Below are 11452 nucleotides of genomic sequence, written 5' to 3' on the forward strand. Positions count from 1 at the left end.
ATCCCTTCTTGCAGGCCTTACAGAAGAACCACATCGCACATAAGCGCGTGCTGGAACTTCGAAAGACCACTAGAGAGGCGATGACAGAGGGCAATGCCAAAACAACCGAGCTAAAAGAATCAAGGAAAAAGATGGCCGAGCTACAGACCGCAATAGCCCGGCTAACTGGCCTAGTCAATTCAACCAAAGCAGACAAACTGAAGGCTGCAGTCGTGCTGAAAGACAAATATCTGCTCGAGCTGTCCAAGCTCGAGAAAAAGAAAAATGATGAAATCGCTCGATTGGAGAAGAACGTGGAAGATGCAGAAAACCGAGGTTACAATGAGGGGGAGGACACTTACATCTAGCAATGCGAGGCTGCCAAAGACATATTTTTCAAATGTGGATGGAAGGCGGCGGCAACGCAGCTCGATCTTAGCCAAGAGACCGAGGTTTTCCTCAACCCTCTGCCACATTTTATACCGAGCTACATGGCGGAGTACACCCGCGTCATTCAGCAAAAATTTCTTCAAGATGATGATGAAGAAGAGGCCCTAGAGCCCAACAATGCCCCGGTTATCGCCAGTGATCCCGCCGTGTGACCGAGCTACTTGCTGAAACCGGGCTTCGAGTTGAACTGGATGCGGATCTTAACAACCTCTTTGCTTGATCTTTTTTCTTCTTTTTACTTTTGGAAAGAAACTGTAACCGGTCTATATTCCCGCTCCTTTGTAACTCTAACTTTGAACTTTGAATGAACGGCTTCTTTTGTTTCAGCTGTTAGTTCGGTTAACTGCTATGCTTGCATTTACTTTTCAATTGTAATCTTTAATACAGTATAACATTTTCTTGCCAAGATGCCTATCTCGGTTTTAACCTTGAAATCTCCGATAATACCTGCTAACCTCTTCAGCCTAGGTTTTTACCTCGGCTGAAGATTACCAAAAGTTGTTTACTCCAGCCAACCACTCTTTAGCCTGGATCCTTATCTCGGCTGAAGAGTACTAAGAGTTGGTTATTCCAGCCAACCACTCTTCAGCCTGGATCTTTATCTCGACTGAAGAGTACTAAGAGTTGGTTATTCCAGCTAACCACTTTTCAGCCTGGATCCTTATCTCGGCTGAAGAGTACTAAGAGTTGGTTATTCCAGCCAACCACTCTTGCCTAGATCCTTATCTCGGCTGAAGAGCAATAAGTGTTGGTTTGTCCAGCCAACCACTCTTCAGCCTAGACCTTTATTTCGGCTGAAGAGCAATAAATGTTGGTTTTTCCAGCCAACCACTCTTCAGCCTAAATCCTTATTTCGGCTGAAGAGCAATAAGTGTTGGTTTTTTCAGCCAATCACTCTTCAGCCCAGATCCTAATCTTAGCTGAAAAGAGTTCAAAGTTTGTTGTTCCTGCCAACTTAGAGTGAAGCGTTTGGTTTTTCCAGCCAAACGTCCTGCGGCCTGGATCCTTATCCTCGGCTTAGGAGAGGTGTTGGTTTTTTCCAGCCAACTTCTTCAGCCCAGATCCTTATCTTAGCTTGAAGAGAGCTCCAGGTTGGTTATTCGCCAATGTAGAGGGAAGTGTTTGGTTTTTCCAGCCTGGATCCTTATCCTCGGCTTAGGAGAGGTGTTGGTTTTTCCAGCTAACCTCTTCAGCCCAGATCCTAATCTTAGCTGAAGAGAGCGCAAAGTTGGTTATTCCGGCCAACTCTACTTATAATGCCCCTAGCTCACTAAAACAACTTTTACAACGGACAACAATTGTGCTGAAAAGAAACTACTTGTTTTATTGAAAAAAGGAAAAATTATATGTACTTAAAAGAAAAGCTAAAAATAAAATAGTTTGAGATTAGTAGTGTTCCACGGCCTGGGAATGGTCTTGTCGTCTCCATCCTCTAAGTGGTATGCCCCTTTGCCAGCTAATCCAACCACTTTGTAAGGTCCTTCCCAATTGGGCCCTAACCTGCCATCTCCAGGTACCAAGGTGTTTCCCATTACTTTGCGCAGCACCCAATCTCTGATCTTGAATTGCCTTGGATGTACTGTCTTGTTATATTTTCTAGATAGCCCTTGCTGGTATGAGGCAATGTGCACCAGTGCTTTTTCTCTTCTTTCTTCTGTAAGGTCGAGCTCCAATGCTATGGCTTCTCCATTTAACTCTGGGTCAAAATTTTCGCTTCTGATGGTGGGGAGGCCAATTTCTAGTGGGATTACAGCTTCCATGCCGTAAGCTAAGGAGAATGGCGTTTCGCCAGTTGATTGCCGAGGTGTGGTGCGGTAAGCCCATAAAACATGAGGAAGCTCCTCAGCCCACTTTCCTTTTGCTTTCTCTAACCTTTTCTTCAATCCATCTAAGACAACTGTGTTTGATACTTCTGCCTGGCCATTTGCTTAGGGGAATGCCGGTATAGAGTTGTAGAATTCTATCTTGTATTCTTCGCAAAAACCTCTAAAAATTTTGCCATCGAACTGAGTGCCGTTGTCTGATATTGGAACTTTGGGTATACCGAACCGAGTGATGATATTCTGCCAGACTAAATTCTTCATATCTTTCTCCTTTATTGATGCGAGTGCTTCTGCCTCCACCCACTTTGTGAAGTAGTCTGTTGCTGCAAGAAAAAACTTTCTGTTGTCGGGTGCCGTTGGAAGTGGCCCTACTATGTCTAAGCCCCATATTGCGAAGGGCCATTGGCTAGTTGAAAGTAGAAGCTCTCTGGTTGGCTGATGTATTTGGTGTGCAAATTTCTGACATAGCTCGCACTTCTTGACATACTTTTCTGAATCTGCTTGCATGTAAGGCCACCAATATCCCTGCGAAATTGCTCTGTAAGCCAATGATCTCCCTCCTTGGTGGCTTCCGCATATGCCTTCGTGTATCTCGAACAAGAATGCCTCAACCTTGCTGGAATGGACGCATTTCAAATAAGGTCCTGTAAAATATTTTTTGTACAAGGCCATTGACGGGGAGAGCCAAAATCGCTGCGACTTTACTCTTATTTTGTTGGCCTCTTTCTTCTTTTCGGGTAAGATGCCGTCCTTTAAGAACACTACAATGGGATCCATCCATGAAGGGCCTAATTCGGCGCAACATACCTCGGCTTCTTCGGATTCTTCAATGCATGGTCTTGGTAGGAAGTCGATCAGCAATGGATGTGGGATGGATGTGTCTGTCATCGAAGCAAAGCCTGCTAATTCGTTTGCTCTGCTGTTTTCTTCTCTGCCAATCTACTCTATTCGCACTACTTCGAACTTCATGATCTCTTTTCTTACTAACTTCTGGTATTTAGCCATCCTTTCATCCTTTGCCTCGTAGTCGCCTGAAATTTGGTTTACAACCAGTTATGAGTCACTGTAAACCATTAGCTCGGTAGCCTTCATGTAGAGTGTTGATTTTAGTCCTACTAGAAGCGCTTCATACTCCGCTTCGTTGTTTGATGCTGGGAAGCCAATGTTGACTGCTTGTTCCACTACTAGGCCATCTGATGAGATGAGGACTATGCCGAGTCCTGCACCGTACCTATCGGATGCTCCATCTACGAAGAGCTTCCACATCTCTCCAACGAACAGCTTCCAGCAAGTAAAAGGATCGGATGATGCCTTGGGGTCATGAGTGGTGCTGGTATTTTCTTCCAAGTCCACGCTTACTGTTTGCCCCTCACTATCTGATTGTGCCAAGTTTTTGTTTGCTGATGAGTTTTTGCCTGGTGTAGCATGGTTCGCCTCTTCCAGCTCGTCATTACTCTGATCTGTTTTGGGGTGTGGCTAGGCATCCTGATTCAGGGGTTGCGTGCTTCCTGCGGCGCTTTCCATCCCCATTTCGATTGCACCAGTCAAGTCAACTGGGCAAATGTGATGGCTTTCTGGAGTGAATTCTGCCACAAAGTCTGCCAATGCTTGGGCTTTTATTGCGGTTCTGGGTTGAAACTTGATATCGTACTGTCCCAGTTCCACCACCCATTTCAAGATTCGCCCAGAAAAGTTCGCTCTCTCAAACAAAGCTTTTAATGGAAAAGCTGTGAGGACGATTATGGTGTGGGCGTGAAAGTAATGCGACAACTTCCTTGATGCCATCATCAAGGCTAAGGCCAGTTTTTCTAATGGCAAGTACCTGGTTTCTGCACCCAGCATGGTCTTGTTGACATAAAAGATGGGCAGGTGTTGAATTCCTTCCGCTCGGACCAACACTGCACTAACTGCGTGTTGTGAAACTGCCAGGTACAAAAAGAGCTATTCTCCAGGTATTGGGGTTACTAGCAATGGTGGAGAAGACATGTATTCTTTCAAACTCTCTAGGGCGCGGTTGCATTCTTCATCCCACTCAAACTTGGCATTTAGTGCTTGGAAGAATGGTCGACATCTGTCTGACGACCGACTTATGAATCGGTTGAGCGCAGCTGCCATGCCAGTGAGATGTTGCACTTCTTTTACTGAGTTGGGCCTCTCTAGATCCTGAATTGCTTTGATCTGAGATAGGTCTACTTCTATACCTCGGTTGGTCACTAGGAAGCCTAGAAATTTTCCAGATCCTATGCCGAACGCACACTTGGATGCATTAAGGCGCAACTTGTTCTTCTTTAGGATCTGGAACATCTCATCTAGGTCCCTGAGATGGTCCTTCTCATCCTTGCTCTTGACCACCATGTCGTCGATGTAAGCCTCCATTGTTTTGCCTAACAAAACATCTTGGTGACCATCCGTTGGAATGTTGCCCCTGCGTTCTTTAGGCCAAAGGGCATGACCTTGTAACAAAACAGCCCTCTAGGAGTTGTAAAAGATGTGACCTCCTGGTCTGGCTCATATATAGCGATCTGATGGTAACCTCTATACGCATCAAGAAAGCTAAGCTGATTATGTCATGCTGTAAGGTCTACCAGTTGGTCTATCCTGGGTAAGGGAAAGCTATCTTTTGGGCATGCCTTGTTAACTGTTTTGTAGTCCACGCAAACACGCCATTTTCTGTTCTTCTTAGGCACTACTACGGTATTTGAGATCCATCTGGGGTAGTGCACCTCTCTGATAGCCCCTGCCTCCAGCAAGTTTCCCATTTCCTCCGCCACTATCTCGGCATGGTGGAGTACTGATCTGCAAGTGCACTGTATAACTGGTCTAGCATTTGGGTGGACGTTTAATTGGTGACAGATGAAGTTTGGGTCAATGCCAGGCATGTCATATAGCATCCAGACGAACACTTCGATGTTAGAGGTTAAGAATTCCATGACCTCTATTCTCTCAGTGCCGGACATAGATGAGCCAAGCAAAAAGAATTTTTCTGGATTCTTTTCATCTATCCTTACCTGTACCAAGTCTTCCATTGCCTTTTATTCAGAGGCTTTGCCAACATCCGCGAACAACTCATTGCTCTCCGGTTCTTCCACCATCTATACATACCACTTGGCAGCGCAGCTACCATTTACTGTGACGAAGCATTGTTTGGACATAATTTGATCTCCAAAGACCTCTTCAATTACTCTAGCTTCGTTGGGGAACCGCATTACTTGATGGTAGGTTGACGCTACTGATCGCATGACATGCAGCCACGTCCTTCCCAAGATTATATTGTAAATGGAAGGGACTTTCAAAACCCAAAATTCCACCTGTTTCGTCATGCTTCCTGCTCTGACTAGAAGGATTATCTTGTCAACTGGCCACTCTGGCATTGAATTGAATCCGATCAGAGGGGATACGGTGGGTGCCAAGTGTTTATCATCTAGTTTCAGTTGTTTGAAGGTTTCGTAATACATTATCTCACATAAGCTCCCTTGGTCAATCAAAATCCGTTTGACGTCGAAATCCTTGAAGCGGAGAGTGACAACTAGTGCATCATTGTGAGGGCAATATATTCTTGCCAAGTCTCTATCTGAAAAAGATATGGCATTCGTAGCCTATGTTCTCCCCTTTTTGATGGCAAGTTGTGCACTTAATACCTCCCTCAAGTGCTCAGCCTTCTTGATCATTCCCCTGAGCTCACATACTCGCTCAGGTTCGAATACCCCATGTATTACGTTGATCACGCCTTAAGGTAGGTTGTCGATCAGCATTCCGTTTGGGTTGTCGTGGTTCTGGGGGACTGGTTGTGTCCCTCCTTCTATGTACTGGTCCAGGTGCCCAGCTGCCACTAACTCCTCCAAGTGCTGTCTTAATGGCGTGCAATTTTCAATGCGGTGCCCCTTTTCATCGTGGAAGGTACACTGCGACCTTTCGTCATAGTCTTTCTGTGCTTCTCCCAACTTAGCTGGCCATCTGACGAAAGGTTCATCGCGTATCTCACTGAGAATCTGGTAGATTGGGTTTTTGAACACCGTTGTGATGGCAGTGCGGACTCTTAACCATCTTTTGTTTGAGTCCTCTCTGTTGGCCTGCCTGCCTCGCCCGTTCCTACTGGGGCGTTTTACCGTATTGATCTTTGTCGCAGTGTTTTTATCTGATATCGCTGATGTGCTAGATTTTGCTTTAGCACGGGTGCCGTCCTCCTCCACCCGAATGTGCTGGTGTACTCTCTCCATTAAGGCCTCCATCGTGAGGGGTGGTGCCATAGTAATTGAATCCCTCAACTTATTTCCGACTAGTAGCCCTTTTTTGTACTGCACGATGGCAAGATTGGTGGGGCAATCTCCTATCTGGTTGAAGGTCTCCCAGTAGCAGCTGTTGTAGGATCTCAGTGTCTCCTTGTCGCCCATGTCAATGGACAGTAGCTGGTCCATCTCCACTGGTGTCTTGGTGTACGTTTTGAACTTTGTCACGAACGTCTCCGCCAATTGCACACAGGAGGCGATGCTGCCTTCTGGTAGCCTTTCGAACCAAGTTAAACCTAGGTCGCCCAGGCTGGACAGGAATAGGATGCACATCAAAGCCTCGTTCCGCCGGTATACTGCTATAACTTGGCGAAAGTGACTTAGGTGCATGTAGGGGTCCGTCTTCCCTTCGTAAGTCGTAAACTTGGGCTGAAGGATGCCTGAAGGTAATGGCGCGTTCTCAATTGCTGGAACGAACGGCGAGCTATGTAACCTTGCTAATGCTTTGTCCGTTGGTTCGTAAGCAAGGTGCGGTATTGGCATTCCTACTTCGATGCTCCCATGCGTCCGAGGAGCCAGCCGCTGAAAGGCTGAAACTCTGCGCGGGTCGCGTGCCCTGGCATCCTCCTTCCATCGAGCTCTTTCTTCAAGTACCGTTCGTAAATCAGATGATCTAGGCAACTCCGTCTGCCTGGATGACGTCTGGTGCGTATGCGAGGGCCGATAGGTGCTTCCTTCAGTATATGACCTCTCAATTCTCGTTCTCTCAGACCTGGAGTAACGAGTCCTGGACGTCCTTGTTTGAGTGCCGCCTGTTTTAAGGCTCCTACTCTCTGCTTGTGATGGCGTGGTGTGTCTACCACGACCTTCCGAGTGGCGAGGAGGCGTACTGCCTTTGCACCCCTCTCCTGTCACCACCCCTTTTCCTTTTATCTAGTGCTTCATCAACTCCATGTCCGCCGCCATCCTTCGTATCAACTCATCATGTTCCTTCACGCGATCCTCCAGAACCTGAGGGTCAATCCTCCGCCTCTTCCTTTCGGGGCTTTGAGAGTGACGAGGGCTGTTACCCCGCCTTTCCCTCGCTTCCCTCCGGGGGTTCTGTCGCTGGGGCTCTAAATCTGCCATGGGAAAGATAGAAGGCAAACCTTCGCGCCTCCCACCCCCCTCTGGGGTTTGTCCGTCGATAACGGACTGCGGTAAGTCTTCATGGTACGCCATTGATCTCAACTAGAAAGGAAAGCTTGATCAAGAGGTTTTGTTCTTTGTGGAATTCCCATAGACGGTGCCAATTGTACGAGCACGAAATAATTCTTCTCGTATGATCCTATTGATCAAGCTTGCACTCCTCCAAACGTCGTCACTTTACCACCTGAAAACACAAACGTGAGCTAACCGACGGGTGTGTGCCGGAAACCCCTCTGATGCCTAAGTCAGCACAATAGACAATAGACACAAAAGCTCTATGAATTCAGGAATCAAAGTTGTGTTACCTCTCCAGAGGTGATGTTATGAGCTTTTATAAGTTCCGCGTGGCACGATCCTAGTACGACTCTTATTCCTCCATGCAGAGTCCTCCTAGGAATCATACTCCTGAAAAATGATGCTTATCCTTCAACACCCCCCTCACTGCTTAAACCAAGTGAGATACTTTTACCACGGTTGGATGTCAATATGACCGAGCTAACATGGCCATGCTAAAGCCGCAAATTAGACCGAACTCCAACTAGCTCGGTTCTTCCTTTCACTGCGTGTTCCTCGGTTTGACATATTCCAACTGGGCTGTTTACTCAACACCAAGCTAACCAAGCATGAGGTAAGAGTTAGCTCGGCACTCCAACGCATAAGGCCAAGATAGCTCGGCTCTCCCAAGCACAGTGCCTAGCTAGCTCGGCCCATACCTGCTTAGCCTTTTAGACTGAAGTAAATATGCTTTTACCTCAGTCTGTCTCGCGGCCTAATTACCAGAGAAGTCTCTTACGTAGCTCGGCCCAATTTAGACATAAATTACCCTTTCAATATTAATTATAATATAAAATCACATATTCTCATAAGTGATATATTGCACATCCAAATGTACCATAGCATCACCTGTATCATGGTCTAATGAATTTGGCTATCCAATTTGTGTGTTTAAACAAGATGGACATTGCTTCTTTGATGTTGAAGTCTGACAGTGGATGCTTTGATAATTCCAACAATGACGACTCCAGAGTAGAAGTCTTCACCACAACGTCTTTGTAAAGATATGAAGTAGGAGACATTTTTGTTGTTGTTGTTGTTGATAACTCGGTATCCAGTGTATTGGAGAAGGATTACTTGGAGAAACCGTGTTTTCGTAAAATATATGAAGCGGGAACCTGAAGTTGGACCACGTGAGAAATTAGATTGAAGCAAAACTGTGGGGTGGTGCTTGTACAAAAAGAAATAAATTTAATATAGTTTTTCTTGTCAAGTACATCTATATATTTATTAGATTATCTCATGGAGTGAAGATATATTTCGGAAAATATTTTTTCTTAATTATGTGAGGTATACGAATATGAAAATAGAATTTTAGATATGACAAATGCTAACAATTACTTCTAGGAGATTATTTCAGAATTGGGGTTGAGATGGAAAATATTTAAAGTAAAAAAATTTAAAATTTGAAAAGTGTTTTAAAATTAATGAAAAATGTCTCCTATTCTTTCTTTTCTTTTCTTCTCTCTTTTTTTTCCCTTGCGTCTCATGAATACTTATTAGCAATACTTTTAAACCCTAATAATATATCAAAACAAAAATAAGAGCATACATATTTGAAAGAAGATAGCTTTTAATCATCGGGATGTTTTTCACTCAATTCTTCACTACACTACAACAATTAACACTTTTAGCAACAAAAAAATTGGTCGCTAAAAGTCTATTTTTGGTCGGCAAAAGTTATCCGCGACCAATTTTTTTGGTCGCTAGTTTGGGCGCCAATTGAGGGTCGGCAAAAGTAATTCGCGACCAAAATTTTCGTTGGTCGGCAAAAGTTGGATTTGCCGACTAAATTTTTGGTCGCTAAATATTTAATTACCGCGACTAATTCATTTTGTCGCTAAAACACTGTGGTCGCGAAAAGTCGCATTTTGCCGACCAAATTTCTTAGTCGCCAATTGACACATTTCGCGACCAAAAAGTTTGGTCGCCAATTGTGACATTATGCGACCAAAATTAGTTTGGTCGCCAATTGTTACTTTTCGCAACCAAAACTGTTGGTCGGCAAAAGTGAGTTTCCACGACCAACAAAATTTTTGGTCGGCAATAGATGTATTTTTTGCGAAAAAAAATAATTTATTTGTCGCGACTAATAAATTGGTCACCAAAGTAGGAAAACAATACACCTGTAATATTTAGCGAATTCATAATCAAAATAGGACGAATTCATAATCAAAACAGGTCTTATTATAAAATTTTCTATATCCAAGTTTCAACACATAACTCAGCAGTAGCAACATTGATTCCAAAAACAAGGAACAATTCACAAAACCCTATTCTAAACCCCAAAAAACAAAAAACAATTCATTCCAACAACAATTTAACATAATCAGCATCAATTTTAAAAAAAAAAGAACATCTGGTGTTAACAAGGTTGAGTATTGTTGTTCTTTTTTATGTAGGGCATCCAGGTCCTTTTTGGCCTCTGCAAATCTCTCTTTGTCGTACACGTCAACAAGGTAAACTACAGAATCCACCTGCATGATGATAAAAAATTATATACTATTTGTGAACAAAATTCAATAAGCACTGTCATATAAACGAGCTATGATTTGTCCTTTTCGTGCCTTGAGAGTGAAAAAAACTAACAGCAATAACAATAACATGATGGAAAATTAAATCGCTTTGGTCGTGTAATCAATTATACATTGATGAAAACACTGAAGGTCAAATAAAAATCATTCACCAAAGCTTAACATGCTTTACTTACAACATTTGCAGATTCATCATTTTTCAAATATATTTTGGGATTTCACCAGAAATGTTGCAGTTTCTCAAAACCCTCAATACGAAAAAAATGAATAAAATTAAACTCAGGATGAAACTCATCTATACACACTATAAATATTGAACATTATAAATTATATAATCATCAAGCATACAATCTTACTAGCCATGTGGTGTTGCTCAAGGTAGAAAATTCCTGAGCCATCCCATTTATGTCACTGATTCTCCTGGTCAAAGAGATCACACCATGAGCAATTCCATCAACAGTACGCTATCAACCAAAAAAATCAACAAAATAACATTACCTCCTAAAACTACTTTGTTGCTATAAGAATGTTTTGTACTCACAATTCAGTTAACTGATTCAAAAGGGATATGTTTGATGGAATGGGTCCCTCCAATCCACTTCCATGCATTTCTCTTCATCGACACAAATTAGAATTGAATAGTTATATACAAATAACGGAAAAACCATCACAAATATTGCAACTTTCTTTATGGATGAAAAGACACTATGAGAAAAACAACTATACACACAACACAAACACAAATTATAATTACCTTTTCAGCAACTTTTTCATTAGAAAGCAATTCCTGCCATTCTGAAAGTATCTCATTTTCTAATGAACCACCGAGAGTTGATATGTCAATTTCCATTATGTTCTCTATCTTAAATGCACGAGGCTTGAACTTGAATTGTCGAGCTTCATGATCTTCTTTGGTCTTTACTTCAACTTTCATATTCATCCAAAGGCTAGCAAACTTATCAAATGTCTTATCCAAGAGCTGATTGATAAATACACCATATTAGTTAAAAGCCTTGATGCAAATAAATTTCTGGAATACTTTTGTTTGAAATCCTACAGAGGAGCAATTCTTACAACAAAAGATGCATTATCCATTAATTGGGCCTCAGCAATAGAATGCGCTACACAGAGAAGAATGTTGTGACGTATGGAAGCTTTCAATTGCAAGTCTGAGACCTGTTATCAATGGGAAGTATTT

The sequence above is a fragment of the Camellia sinensis genome, chromosome 3 (genome assembly GCF_055761805.1).
Source record: "Camellia sinensis isolate YWXY chromosome 3, ASM5576180v1, whole genome shotgun sequence".
Classification (NCBI taxonomy): Eukaryota; Viridiplantae; Streptophyta; class Magnoliopsida; order Ericales; family Theaceae; genus Camellia; species Camellia sinensis.